The sequence below is a fragment of the Gallus gallus genome, chromosome 2 (assembly GCF_016699485.2).
Source record: "Gallus gallus isolate bGalGal1 chromosome 2, bGalGal1.mat.broiler.GRCg7b, whole genome shotgun sequence".
NCBI classification, from domain to species: domain Eukaryota; kingdom Metazoa; phylum Chordata; class Aves; order Galliformes; family Phasianidae; genus Gallus; species Gallus gallus.
Window position 1 is genome coordinate 45,653,089 of NC_052533.1, and position 13,916 is coordinate 45,667,004.

A 13,916-nucleotide genomic window follows, 5' to 3' on the forward strand; every position below is an offset into this window, starting at 1 on the left:
AATCTGCTTCCACCACTAATAGGGATTGAAGACAAGTGAGGGGATTCAGTCATATCCGTAGACACCTAAAAGAAGCAAGGAACTAGACATCTGTTAAAGGCTGGTTTTTATACTCAACTTTCCCCTTCTCTCATTTTTTCTTCATATAGTGCAGTGAAATATCAATCAATTTTTAAAATGCTTTTATCTCTTGCCTATTTTAGTTAGTGATTCAGGCTAAAATTTTCTAATTTTCTCAGATCTGATCAAAAATTGGGTAGTCCTCACATTCTTGGCTTTATTTTCAAAATTGACTTAATTCACAGTAAGCGCTTAGGCAGCCAGCTAAGAGAACCGATTTTCAAAATTGCTCAGGGAGTTGGATTATGTAGGTACTTAAAATTTCACCACAAATGCTGCAGCGGAAAGACACTAAAAATTATCTGGTTTTCAAAACACTCAAGGTAATAGCATTTCTTTGTCTTGTTAAGGGAATAGATCATTTGAAAAATCCACATGTATTTGCAGATAACTGGAAATTTGCAGGTACCTGGAAATGGGACTGCAAATACTCTTGGACTGATTGCCCAATATACTTTTTGCAAACCCAGTTGTTCCTATCAGTACTAGAGAATTGTAAGAATCTTATGTATGCTGGCAGCAGAAAAAGTTTATGTGCCTTTTTCTCAGAGGTTTCTATATTTTGTTTTTCAGAATTTAAATTAAGCCTTTTTTGCAATTAAAAAAAAATTGTTTAAGTCAGTGCATTTTCATTTTCACTTGTAGTTTTATTGAAAGGAGTGTGGCTGACTGGTTTTGATTGTTTGATGAAAATTTCAGTTCCCTGAGGTTAGAGTGGTTTTGTGATGATGTCTTCCACTTGTAAGCACATCAGCATATATTCCGTTGCTCAGTTATCCTAGTACAAGGCTACCACTCGTGTTCATAAAGGAGTTGGTGCCTATTGATAATGAACAATAAGCAATACCTGGAGTGATCATTGTCTTCAGCCTGATTTTTAATTTGTCATCAAAGTCTCCTCTTCTGTACAGATATTCTGCTTGTGTTTAGCAGTTGCTGACACTCAGTGAAAATAAAAAGTAGTGAGGCTGGTATACAAAGTAGGATTAATCTCTAATTTGTCACTGGAGGGCAAGGTCTTGGCTTAGCCATATCAATGGAACAGGAACAGAGTTGCACTTGGTATCAGAGGCCAGTGAGGTGCTGGTAGCAGGCTGCAGGATGAGAAACGAACTGAGCAAGTGTTGATGTTGGTTGGAAATGATGAATCACTTCTAACTAAGCATGATGCACCCACATCCTGAAATGTTACAGAGATTTCCTGAGAGTCCCCTTGACCGATAGGCTCAGCTCACTAACTTATTGCATGAGTATGATGCCAATCCTAAAGTAGAAATGAACACAGTGACACTTCAGTTCCACTTGCAGGAGGGAGTGGTTTCATATTTTTACTGAGGAAATGCATTGTTCATCCATCAAGTCACTAAAATCTCCTGCAGGCAACTGAGCGGGAATGAGGACTGGGGGAAGAAGAAATAGAGCAGATATGTGGCAAATGGAATCAAAAGACTTCTAGACCAGAACTAGGTGCCATTCTAGTCTCTCTTTAACAAATTAAGAAAATTGAAATCACTCACTCTTTTTTCCCCCGCTTTCTGTATTTCTTCTTAACAATAAAAATCAGTAATTCCACATAATGGACTTTGTTACGCTTCTTTGTAGGGCTCTTGCACATTCAGGATCCTTGTCTTCCATTTTCATAACGACTATTAGCAGCTGTTATTTCAGTAAATTTTCTGTAGAGGCATCCTCACAGAAATATTCAAAGAAGTCTGGTACTCAAGAGAGAACTACCAAGCAGTGAGAACAGCACAGCAGGCAAGCATTTCAAAATGGAGTCAAAGCTGTAGTGAAGCGTTTGCCTCAAGCTAAAATCAGCCAGGTAGATTAGAACTAAAGCAATCATATGGTGCAGGCACATGCTGAGTAGTTGTAGTGTTATTATTTTATCATAAAATCTCCCACACTTTATTGAACAAAAAGGTTTCAGCTACACTATCATTCTCTATTCTCTCATGGTATATTAGTACTATGTCATGGCCCAGGGCTCCCCAGGTATCATCTATATAAACATACATACAATCATAGAATTGTTTGAGTTGGAAAGAACCCTTAAAGGTCATCCAATTTAACTCCCCTGCAATGAAAAAGAACATATGCAGCTAGATCAGGTTGCTCAGAGCCCCATCCAGCCTGACCTTGAATGTCTCCAGGGACAGGGCATCCAGCACATCTCTGGGCAACCTGATCCAGTGCCTCACCACCCTTATACCTGATCTAAATCTCCCTCTTAGTTTGAAACCTTTTCCCCTTGTCCTATCATAACAGACCCTGCTAAAGAATTTATCCCCTTCTTCCTTATAGCTTCTCTTGAGAAACTGTAAGGCTGCTACCAGGTCTCCCCAGAGCCTTCTCTTCTCCAGGCTGAAGAGCCCCTACTCTCTCATCCTGTCTTAGAGGAAAGCATTCCATCCCTTGGATCATTTTTGTTACCCTCCTCTGGACACACTCCAGCAGGCCCACGTCTCTCCTGTAGTGAGTACTCCACATCTGGACGCAGTACTCCAGGTGAGGTCATACCAGCACAGAGTAGAGGGGCAGGATCTCCTCCCTCACTCTGCTGGCCACACTTCCTTTGATGTAGCCAAGGATACAGTTGGTTTTCTGGGCTGCAAGGGCACATTGCTGGTATCCATCGCCAGTACAGCCAGGTCCTTTCTGGCGTGTCTGTGCTCTGTCCTTACAACTCCCAGCTTGTCCTGATAGTGAGAGCTGCCATGACCCAGGTACAAGACCTTGCACTTGGATCTGTTGAAACTTGTGAGGTCCTCCTGGTGCCATTGCTTGAGCCTATCTAGGTCTCTTTGGATTGCATCCTGTTCCGCAGGCATGTCAACCATACTACTCAACTTGGTGTCATCTGCAAACTTGCTGGGGGTGCACTCGATCCCATTGTTATGTCATTGATGAAAATATTGTAGAGCATTGGTCCCAGTACTGACCCCTGAGGGACACCACTCATCACTGATCTCCCTCTGGACACTGAGCCACTGACCACCATTCTATGGGTATGATCTTGCAACCAGTTCCTTGTCTATAGAACAGTCTACCCATCACATCCATTTCTTTCCCATTTGGAGAGAAGGATGTTATATGGGTACCATGTGAAAGGCTTTACTGAAGTCAAAATAGATGACATCAGTGTCTCTTCTCTTGTCCACTGACGCAGTTACACCATCATAGAGAGTCACTAGCTTGGTCAGGCAGGACTTGCTCTTGGTGAAGCCATGCTGGTTATCCCATATCAATTTTTTCTCTTCCATGTGCCTTAGCATACCTTCTATGAGGATCTGCTCCATGATCTTCTCTGACATAGAGGTGAGGCCACAGGTTAATTGTTCGTTGGGTCATCCTTTCTGCCCTTCTCAAAAATTGGTGTGATGTTGCTTTTTGTCCAGTCACCAGGGTCTTCACCTGACTTTTCAAATATCATCAACGGAGGCTTGGCAACTACATCAGTCAGAGTCAAATATAAAGTCACTCAGTGAACCCAGTGAACACTGGATGTATCTAGTCACATGGAAATTAGTCTGTCCCATGCAAAGCATTCAGGCTCTACATACATGCCTAGTGCCTCTAGAAGGGCTGTCCAGACCTCTGGATGTTGAGTAGTCAACTCAGACTCACTGCTGCAAGGAGCGGTCTGCGTGTCTTGAGATCTCAGAGGAGTACTAAGTGCTTTGTCTGTTCCTGGATAAAATGTCTAAGGGATCATGTCAGGAACATTCAGACATGATAACTTTATCCTATAAAAAACAGTTTCTCAGTATCTTTATTTAACATGCTCACATTCTGTTTATTTGCATATTTTTTCTTAACTAATAGGCATTGCTATAGGTATTTTGGCCAGGGTGCCTAGCAAGCCAGCATGAGTGAAACCTGCTGAGAACTACTAAAAGGGCTTTCGATAGCAGCAGGGATCCTGACATGCCTGTGTGGCTCCTCTTAGGAGCCTCTGACACATTGAGCTTGATGGTGGCTTTTAAGCTAGAGTGTTGGTGCCTAGCTCCTGGCAGGCAGTGGGAGTGCCTGCCACTCTATTAGAAGCACTCTCCTCATTCTATATCTTGGACACATTGCGTGGGCAGTGGAAAGGGAAGAAAGCCCTCTCACCTCTCCAGACCTCATTAAGCATCCTACTTCCCCGGGGTGACAGTAAGAGTGAAGGAACTGTCTTTGAATGACAAACAACACAGGGACTGCTCTTATTGGCTCGCCCTCTGACCTGGCTGCTTGCAGAGAAGAAAAGCCTGCAACTCAGAGATGTTGGGAAGGTAGCTGAGGTTAGTTTTATCTTTTTAGTTGGCAATATACAGACAAACAATGATTAAACATGCATTTGTGAACCATCTTTAAAATGTCACCCGCAGTTAGCCCCAGAGACTCGTACCATTTTACTGCGATATATGCGTACATTCTGCTTGGCAGATGTAGAAAAAATTGTTTGCTTTAATTATGCAGCAAAGAAGGAAGAGGTATAGCTTGTATATGTATAAATGCTTGCTTTTACCATCAGTAACACCAACTTTATGTAAGGAGATGTTAACATTTCAGAGCAATTGATTTTTTTTCTGATCATACTCTAAACAGATGAGAGTAGTAGTTGTTTCTACAACTGCCATTCCTAAATGTTAAAACAGTACTTGAAATGACTCAAAGTTCAATGTAAATGTTTTCTGCTGGCTGCTATGTGTTGATGTTACCATGACATATTTTCCAGTAGCAAAGTAAACAATTAGCACATTGGAAGAGGTTACTTTGTTAATAAATTGCATACAATGCCACTTAGTTGAATATAAACCTATTTTATCCTTCTGTTTAGGCAGCACATACGCTCCATAGGACCATGGCCTCATAAATTCTAATAATCTACCCAGGGCAAGGCTGGTCACTGTGCTTCTGAAAGCCTGGACTGGCAAAGAAAAGGATGATTTGATACTTGTGCTTCTTCCTTTAAGTCACCACCGATCCAACAGTCCAGGGTAGGTGTAAGGGATCCTCTGCCTCTGGACACACTGTCAGATTCACATTCTTCTTCCAGCCAAACTGAAAGTGATGCAGTATAAGTGCCTGTGGAAACTGGGGCAGACATACCCATATCACATGGAAAAGGGCAGCTGAGTTCAGTTCAGGATGAGGTACAGCACCCTTAGAAAAAAATTCCTACTAAACCCTGTAGTACAGGTGGATTTGTACAGTCAGTGTCCATTGCTCCTCCAACCAAGGCAAAGATATGACTCTTCATACAGATGCTGATGTAAAGAGGATGAGGGAGACATCAGAGCCCACCTGCCTGTCAGGGCAGCAGGCAACTTCACTGCGTGAGTGCAAGGAGGAATGCCTGATTATCAAGAGTACAGTGGCAGACCTTTTAAATGAATTCACAATGATCCCAACAACGTTAAGAGGTGTTTCAGCCCCTGAACTGTTCGCTATTTAATGGGGAAAAGAATAAAAGTGCCAATGAATGTGGAAAGCATCCAGAGCCCGAAGAGATGCATTCTGAGCTGGCATTTACCCAAATGTGAGACACAGTGAGTGGGGTGTAGTGGGACGGCAGCAGGGTTGAAAAAAGGTGTGTAAAATAAGAAGGCTCCTTTCCTAATGACTGATGCAGATGAGTTTCATTTTCTTGAAGATACAGCTTTCCAAAATCTGCGAAGCTCATTCAGTCTGTAGCTTCTTAGAGCTGTTTCTTTTTCCTTCTGTCTCATGCAGTCATGAGATGAAAGCATAGTTGCCGCAAGCTTGAAAGTGAAGCTTCCCTTGCCTTAAAAGTACTGCTTCTAACTCCTTTTTTGCAAAGCTTTGAATCACTGCAACAAGCAAAACTGCTAACCTTAACTCTCCTCCTTCTAATTAGGCAACAGCATTAAAAATCTTTATTAATGCCACCCCTCCTGGGTAGTTGCAGATATATATATATTTTCGCCGTGTAATTGCTTTCTGGCCCTCATTTTAATTAGAGTCAGGGGGGCTGTGGGATTCCGCCACCTTCATTTCCCACTGGCTCGTTGTGCCTACAATGCAAATTCAGAAATGGGGAACTACTTTCCAGACATGCTTCTGAGAAAATGTGCAAGAAGCGGAAAACCAAAACCCAACAGTGTTGCTCTCTCCCTGTCTAATTCCTCTTATATCTCAGCAAATTCTTTCAGTTTAGCTCCTTCGTTCACTGGGAATTCAGATTTCTGACTTTTGTCAAATATGGTGCAGCTTTATAAGTAGATTAACCACGAGTTTAAAGATCATTTGAGGCTAAGCTTAAACATTAGTTAAGGTTACAGCTGTTTTGCAAATATGACCCTCAGTTTTCTGGGTCCTTAGAGTCTCAGGCAAGGTGTGGAGAGAGAAGTAATATTGTGGCAGAAGGGAAATGCAGTACACAACTTTGCAGCCCCAAATATAAAAGGAAATGCTTCTCCCAGCTGAGATTTTGCCAAACTTAGCTTTAGAAAAATGTTTTTGTTTTACTGAAGTTCATATTTCCCTGGAAACAGATCCTTTTTGAAAAGAGCAAAGACACCATTTACCAGAAGAAAACATTTTTGTCGAAGTCCATCCAACCAAGAGATTGGATGGGGAATATCTGATCATACTGAATTACACAAAAAATAGGAGGTGTATTGCTTGAGAGAGAAATGTAAGTTTTTGAGATATGCACTTCAGTTGGATATTTCAGATGAAATGAATAGTAGTGAAATGGCAACAGTATTGTTATTATCGGTCTTCAAAGTTAATATATGCAAGGTGGATGAAGTAATTCATATCCATCCAAGCTATTGCTTCAGACAATGACTGCAGACACTTCTGCTCTGTATAGTGTTCCAATTAATGTTTTCTAAATTATAGTCACAATCATAAGGTCTAGAAACTGTAATTACTTAAAGAGGTGTGCAGATACGACAGTATGAAAAGAAATTCTATCTCTTATTTAAAAATTTTACAATAAAGTTTTGTTCAGTTTTTTCTGTATTAAAGCAGAAATAACTTCATCAAAGTGCAGGAATATAATTGCTTTTTTGAAGGCTTTTTCCTTTTTAATATTTCATAGTTTTGACATTTTTTAATTAATTCTGCTGGAACTTATGATCCATCCTTCAGTCTTCCATAATTCCTTTCTTGGAAAGCCTAGCTACCAGAGCACAGTTTCATGACAGGTGCCAGTTACACAGCTACATGAGGCTCAGCACCTGGGCATCATTTGGTTGCTTCTTTCAGAGTTCCTGATAAAAGACTGATTACTGTTTCCAGCTCCCATGCACAGTTGAGTGTTTCTAGAGAGGACAGTTGCTCCTCATCACGTCTGCCTAATTAGGCTGATTGGTTCACAGCACCGAGCCAACCTGATTGAGAGACGTGCTTGGCTCAGTGTCCTGATTTCTAACTGGTTTTGTTTTGCATTAAATGAAACTTTGCTGAGCCCCCCTGCAAGCTGCTTTTCCAGCTGCAAGTGAGCCTGCATGGCCAATGTAATGCTGAAGAAGTAAAACCTGTCTTGCTGACGTGCTGTGGGTGAGCTGTATCACAAATATACTGAGGTCATAGTTCTAGGTTGTGGCTTCACTGAGATTAAAAAAAAATGGCTGGATATGTTGCAGATTAAGGACTTAGACTCACAAAACAGTGAACAGTACGCAGAACTAAGGACATAATTGTTATTTAACGGCTTGTCATTTAAAGGTTATTCGGCCATCCCGAAGTGCCTTAAATCTGTACGGTAGAATGTATGCCTATGAGAACTGTGCTTGTTTCAGAGACTGACTAAGGGAATAACATGTAATTCTGCACCCTAGTTCTTGCAGACCTTTCATAATCCCACTCAATTCCCTTCTAGGGACTGAAACATTTGTTTAGGACCACTGATCCTAGAAATGCAGCTTCAAGTGTTGCATAAGACATTGTCTTTGTAGTAGCATCAGCATGAAAGCTTGTGAGGAGGTTATACTTGCTAAGTTATACTGGAGCAGAAAGATGAACGGGATGGGGTTGTGACTGAGGTGAACTGTCTGACTAACAGACTGCAAAATCGAGAGGGAAGCTGAGGAGGAAAGTATTTCACCATGTGAAGCACAATTCAGATGTAAGTTTGTCTTTTAAATCCCGAATTTCGAGGTGTTTAGATCAGTAAAGCTTATTCACTCTGTAGTGGTGGTCCAGGAGCTAATTCTGTTGGCTGTAATTCTTGTTACCAAATTAATCAGTAGAGCGTGCCATGTCCAGGAAAGTATCTGTAGCATTCATATATATATATCTGGATTTTGAATACTCTACTAAATGTGGAAATGCACTACTCACAAAGAAAATATAGCTCTTACATGGCAGCTTTTAAATTATCTACTAACTTTGACAAGCAGTCATACAGCATTTCTGCAGTAACACTGAATTTAGTGTGGGCAAATGTTCTTTTTTGTTGACCTTTGTAAGGGAGACGGTCAAAAGTGTCTGAAATCCTAAAACTGTCAGGTGCATTACTGTGTTGAAGTTTTGTAAGCTAAGGTACAGTTGATGTCAAGTCCATCAAAGTTTGCAGAAATCAGTTTCCTCTGAAATAGATGAACCATCTGACAGATTTACATAAAAATCACAGACACATTCTGAAGTTTCATTTGATTGCACGTGAGAGTGTTTCATAATTGGTTATTTTCCTGCGAAGATTTTGAGTGCTGCCATTAGCTTTGAAAGCCTGGCAGTGAATTCCACCATCCATGTACCTGACCCATTAAAACTAACTCCAAACTCCATGTACAAATCAAGGAATTCTTAAGGATAAATAAAGGGAAAAGAGCAGAATAGTAAGGGATTTAAATACATATCTACCAAGATGTACCCTTTTGGAAGTCAAGGAGCTCATACAGCTGCAGCACTATAACATTTGATCCATTTTTCCATTTCACGTACTCATTAGTATATACAGCTGACAGCCAAAATAATTTTGCACTGACAATGAAAAGCTCATTTGAATTCCCTGTTTTTATAGAAAGACCTCTGCTCATGAGTAATTGCCTAGAAAAACAAACTTACTTGAGGTACAACAGATAAGAAAGCAAAGCATTTCCACAAGCACACTGCTTCATATTCTTCTTACGTGAGGTCACATAGCTTGATCAAGGTCTAATGACTCAAAGGTTTCAAAGGTTTTGGCCACATTGTTAATGATAAGTACTGGAGGGGTTTGTCTGAAGAGACAAGAAATTATGCACAACTATTCTAATGAAGGGTCGAGGTAGATCGTTGGTGGAAGAGAGTAGTTTACACTAGCCTAAGAGCGGAGGAATTAGGAACTTGATTTAATGGTTCAATAACTAGATATAGGTATTAGTCTTTAGAATATATTGCCTAAAGTCTTCGTGCCAGCATCATTAAAGCACTAGAACTGAAAAGCTGAGCGTAGGAATGGCTCAAGAGTCATTGATAGGATATTTTGCATTGTTGATTTAGAATTTCAAGGAGTAAACAAACAAACAAAAAATTCCACTTCTATTTGAATGACAGACTTTCATGCTAGCACTGAGCCTAAGTAGCTAGTGAATCTATAGCGGATAGGTATTAATTTCTGAGAAATAGTGAGCAGTTATTTCTCTTAACTCAGTAGGGGAATACATCCAAGAAGGCAGCAAATCAGTGCCTAAACCCCGACCTTCTCTCCAGCACATTGTGAAACGTGTCTACAGCCCATTCCCAAGTCCACACTGTATGAACCCAGGCACATGTTTTGGGTGAACAAATCGCATTATAACTCCATCTGGAAAAGAAGGGAAGATTCTCTGGCCACAGATCACATGGGCATGCTCAGATACGTTCATATCTGTTTGCCAAAAGCCTTCTCATTGATGTCTCCCCATCAGTCCTGCAATAGGTCTTTAATTAAGGCCAAGATATTAGAATTGCTCTTACTGAGCAGCAGCTCACCTCCACCACACTGGTAAAACCTATCTATCTGGTTACAGCACTGCCTCATCTGACAAGCATTGCATTTCTACATCTTCCAGTAAATCCTGATAGAGATTAGTATGTAGTGGTATTCTCAGAGTAAAAAATAATCGATTGAATTGGTTGGAGAGCTCTGACAAGCTGTTTGTTAGATCAGTCCCTTGATATCAAAGCCATTTAGGGAATATAGAAATCATTTACATGTCCAGGAGTGGTAGTCGAATATGAGATGATAAGTAGGGTTACTACTTAAAGTAGAAAATCCTTTTTTATTGAACTAACATTTAACATCTGAAGGAAATTAGAACCCCTGAGGCAGAAACAGGGACGTGGCTTTTAAACTGTGTTGAAACGTACTGGAATATTTACATGTCTTTGTGAGAAAGATTATACAGAAAAAATACAGAAAATAGTAAGGAGTGTGCTAAAAACAGGAATTGTCCTTTTTGGGTAGGAATGTCTGACAGCTAAGACAAATTGGTCCAGTTTTGTCGTTTAAAATAGTAACTGATATTTTGTCAAGTTGCTCCCTCATGGGTAGACTCTTACAAAATGAGAGCAATGATTCCATTAACTTGTGTCTCTTCTGTGGTCCCAGATGGCACAGTTAATATAGTTTCTGTAATGCCAAGTTAATACTTATTCTTCCTTTTGCTGCGTTCTTTTGTAAATTTGCCCTCAGCTCATATTATACCCTCTGGCAGTAGAGAAGTTGAAGGTTGAGAATGGAGGCTTTAGGCTTGATCTAAAAACAAAGTTTAAGAACTGTTAAAATGTAGCTTCCAAATGTGTCTTCAGATGCAATTTGAGTTTACCTGATTTCTGTGATCTTTAATATCATGTCTAATGCTACTTCATTTCTTGTGTTACCCATTTGTGTAAATAATATAGATCTCTAAAGCCAGTTGAGCAGGGTCTGTTTAAACCCATCTGAACACCAACAAAGATCTAGCAACAACTGATACCAATACCTGAATTTTCACAGAATTTTCCATCTTTCATTCATCTTTATGTAGATGGAAAGAAGCCTGGTAATGTGGGTCATCAGATGACCTCCTTAATTCATCCACTTTTTAAGTAAGATGAAAAAGACTGTAAGCTGTATTTGCATACAGAGAAAACCATTACATGTTCAGGAAGGAATTTCACCCCACTTCTGATTTCTGTCTAATGTATCCATCACAGTGGATGAGGTTTAACAGTTAACACAGAAGCTATCAGTAAACTTAGTGGCTCTAGGAATTTGTGACCAGTCTTCTCAGAGGTGAAGTCAATATCAGTGTAAATCCATACCTTCCAGAGTAATTTTTTGTTTACAGGGATCCTTGGTTTTTTTTTAATCAATAATTCAGTACAGTCAGGTGGTACAAGAAGTGCTAGAATGAGTTAAGGATTTGGAAGAAATACATCTGGGGCTCTCTCCTATTTTGTCATGCCACTTGGAAGGCTAGAGTAAATAATAATAATAATTAAGAATAAAAAGGTTAAAGTGTATCTAAGATTGATGCTGATCTCACAGATTTAGGTTGTCATAAGTGAAAACTTCAGGGAAATTTGGCCGTATTCCATTTTTTCAGCTCTCTGCTCTTTTAGGAATTTTAATCTTTTCTTGGATAATTAGATCTCTGACAGTAGATGCAAAATAATTAACAGGGAAGATGGTTTGCTTGCTGACTATAATAACACTGACCGATCTCTTTGCCAGATAACTGCTATGGCCTGGCTTTCCAGTATCATTTTTTTCCCACAGATATCACCAGACGTCCCTATCTGGAACCATCCGTATTTGATTGCGAGGATGAAATCTTGGAACCATTTATTAATTTCACTGGACCGAGAATTCTGCATGCATTCTCAGAATTCCCCCTTAAGATGGTTCTCTTTAAAACTTTTTAGTCTTTTGGTAGTTGAATGTGAACATCTTCCTCTTTTCAGTAGTATAATAGAGCTGAAATTTCATGTAAAAAATATGTTTCTCATGGAAGACGGTTTTTAGAATTGGCACAGAAGCTTTTACTGTAATTCTCAAAATGTTCCTCCCTAGGTGGGAGGAAGATGCATTCTCTTTAAAATAAAATGAGCTTTACCTATCTTTGGTTAAGCAAAGTTCATTACTCTGGTGTCATTCATGTCTTTTGGAAAATTGCCCCCAAGTCTTTTTTGATAGCCTATTTACCTTCTGCTAAGCAAACAACACCCAACAATAAAGGGTTGGGAAAAGCACTTATGGTTGTTTTATTATAATGTATTTTATGCTACTTACAACTTCCTTCTTACATTTAGATCAGATGAGATTTAGGTTCATTGTAATAAAGCTTTCAATCATGGCTTTTCAAGGAGTAAGAATGTGAGCATAGGTCGGTGAAGCATGCACCTGATTATATGTATTTTTTCCCCTGAGCATAGGGTCCAGGTGTAATTTCTAGGTGTTTAATACTGAAAGGAATAGTAACAAGTAAAACAGATCTCAATCTTTTTGAACAACTGCTTGCTTGGAGCTAACTGCTTGCTTTTGGTCCAGCTGGTCTGTCTTTATCAACAGAAGGCAGCTCTGGAAGAAGAGAAAGCTCCATGAAATGTTTTTGAAAATCACACCTATGAGGATATGAGTAGTATTTCAGCTGAGATCATGGAGAAAGGGCTTTTAAGACATATTAACAAGTACCCTTATAAATCCACTGGCAGTAATAGGATTAAAAAATACCCCTCCAAAAGTCAAAACCCTTACCAACTATGTGCAGTTGAAATACATCATTCACAGTTCTGGACATTCTTTGCTTTTCTATGTGGAAGATAAAAATAGATTTCCTACACAAAGCTCTCGTTAGGGGGTCACACAAATACACAGCAGCCATTTTTCCCTAAATTGGATCATTCCCTACACTTTTTCTTTTGATGTATGAAGTCCTTGCTGCAGTGATCTTTCCTCATCTTTTCTGAGCACTACTGCCTAGTATTGTCTATCACTCAATGCACTGGGCTAAGTGCGCTGCATATGAACACGTATATTAAAAAATCTACTGCTTAGCTACTACTTTCTTACTTTGATGTCTTTGTTTAAGATTTCAGTCTTGAAAATATAACTCTGGATTTATTTTTTATTTTTAAAAATGCTTTTATACTTCAGATTCTGGTGGTTAGTGCGGAAAAGCAGAATTTTGTTTATCATAGGAAAATGGGAGTGTGAATGAGAGGGAAAAAACAAAGGAAAATTTTGATGATAAAATCTTTTGACGCAGCCAAATGTTGCACAGGTTAGATTCACAGCACCCCTGGGACTGGTCAGGCACACATCCACTTTTCAACATGATTGTTTGTTTTAATGTAATATTAAGACCAGAAAGAAAGTAAAGCTGGCTCCAAGGTGTTGTACAAATTCAAAATGGAAGGACAGTACTGAACCTGAAGAGCTCACAATTTAGGCATAAACTTTGTGTGTTTGCAGGAGGAATAATTAATGGTTGCATCCACTTGGAAAAAAAAAAAAGCCTCTTTTGTTATATTGCACCTTGATTACTAGCACTTTCCTTTTCACATTTCTTGTGAATCAAAACTCTTTCCTGTCTGAAGTTATATCTTCATAGTGTCTGCAACTTCTTGGCTGTTCTGATCATGTGTACTACAACATCCTTTGGATTTTCTTCTCTTTGGGATACCAGAAGAATGCCTCAATTTGGAACAATCTCTTATATGATTTGATAAGGGCTACCCCTTCTGCTATAAAATGATGCTTTCTTTAATTGTTGGCCTCTTGCATTTATAAAAGTCCAGCCACTTGTTCTGAGTTGTTAATTCTTCCCCTAGCTAAATTAAAGCATCCCAAATATTAGTCCTTCCTGGGAATTTGGAATGACTCGCTTTTC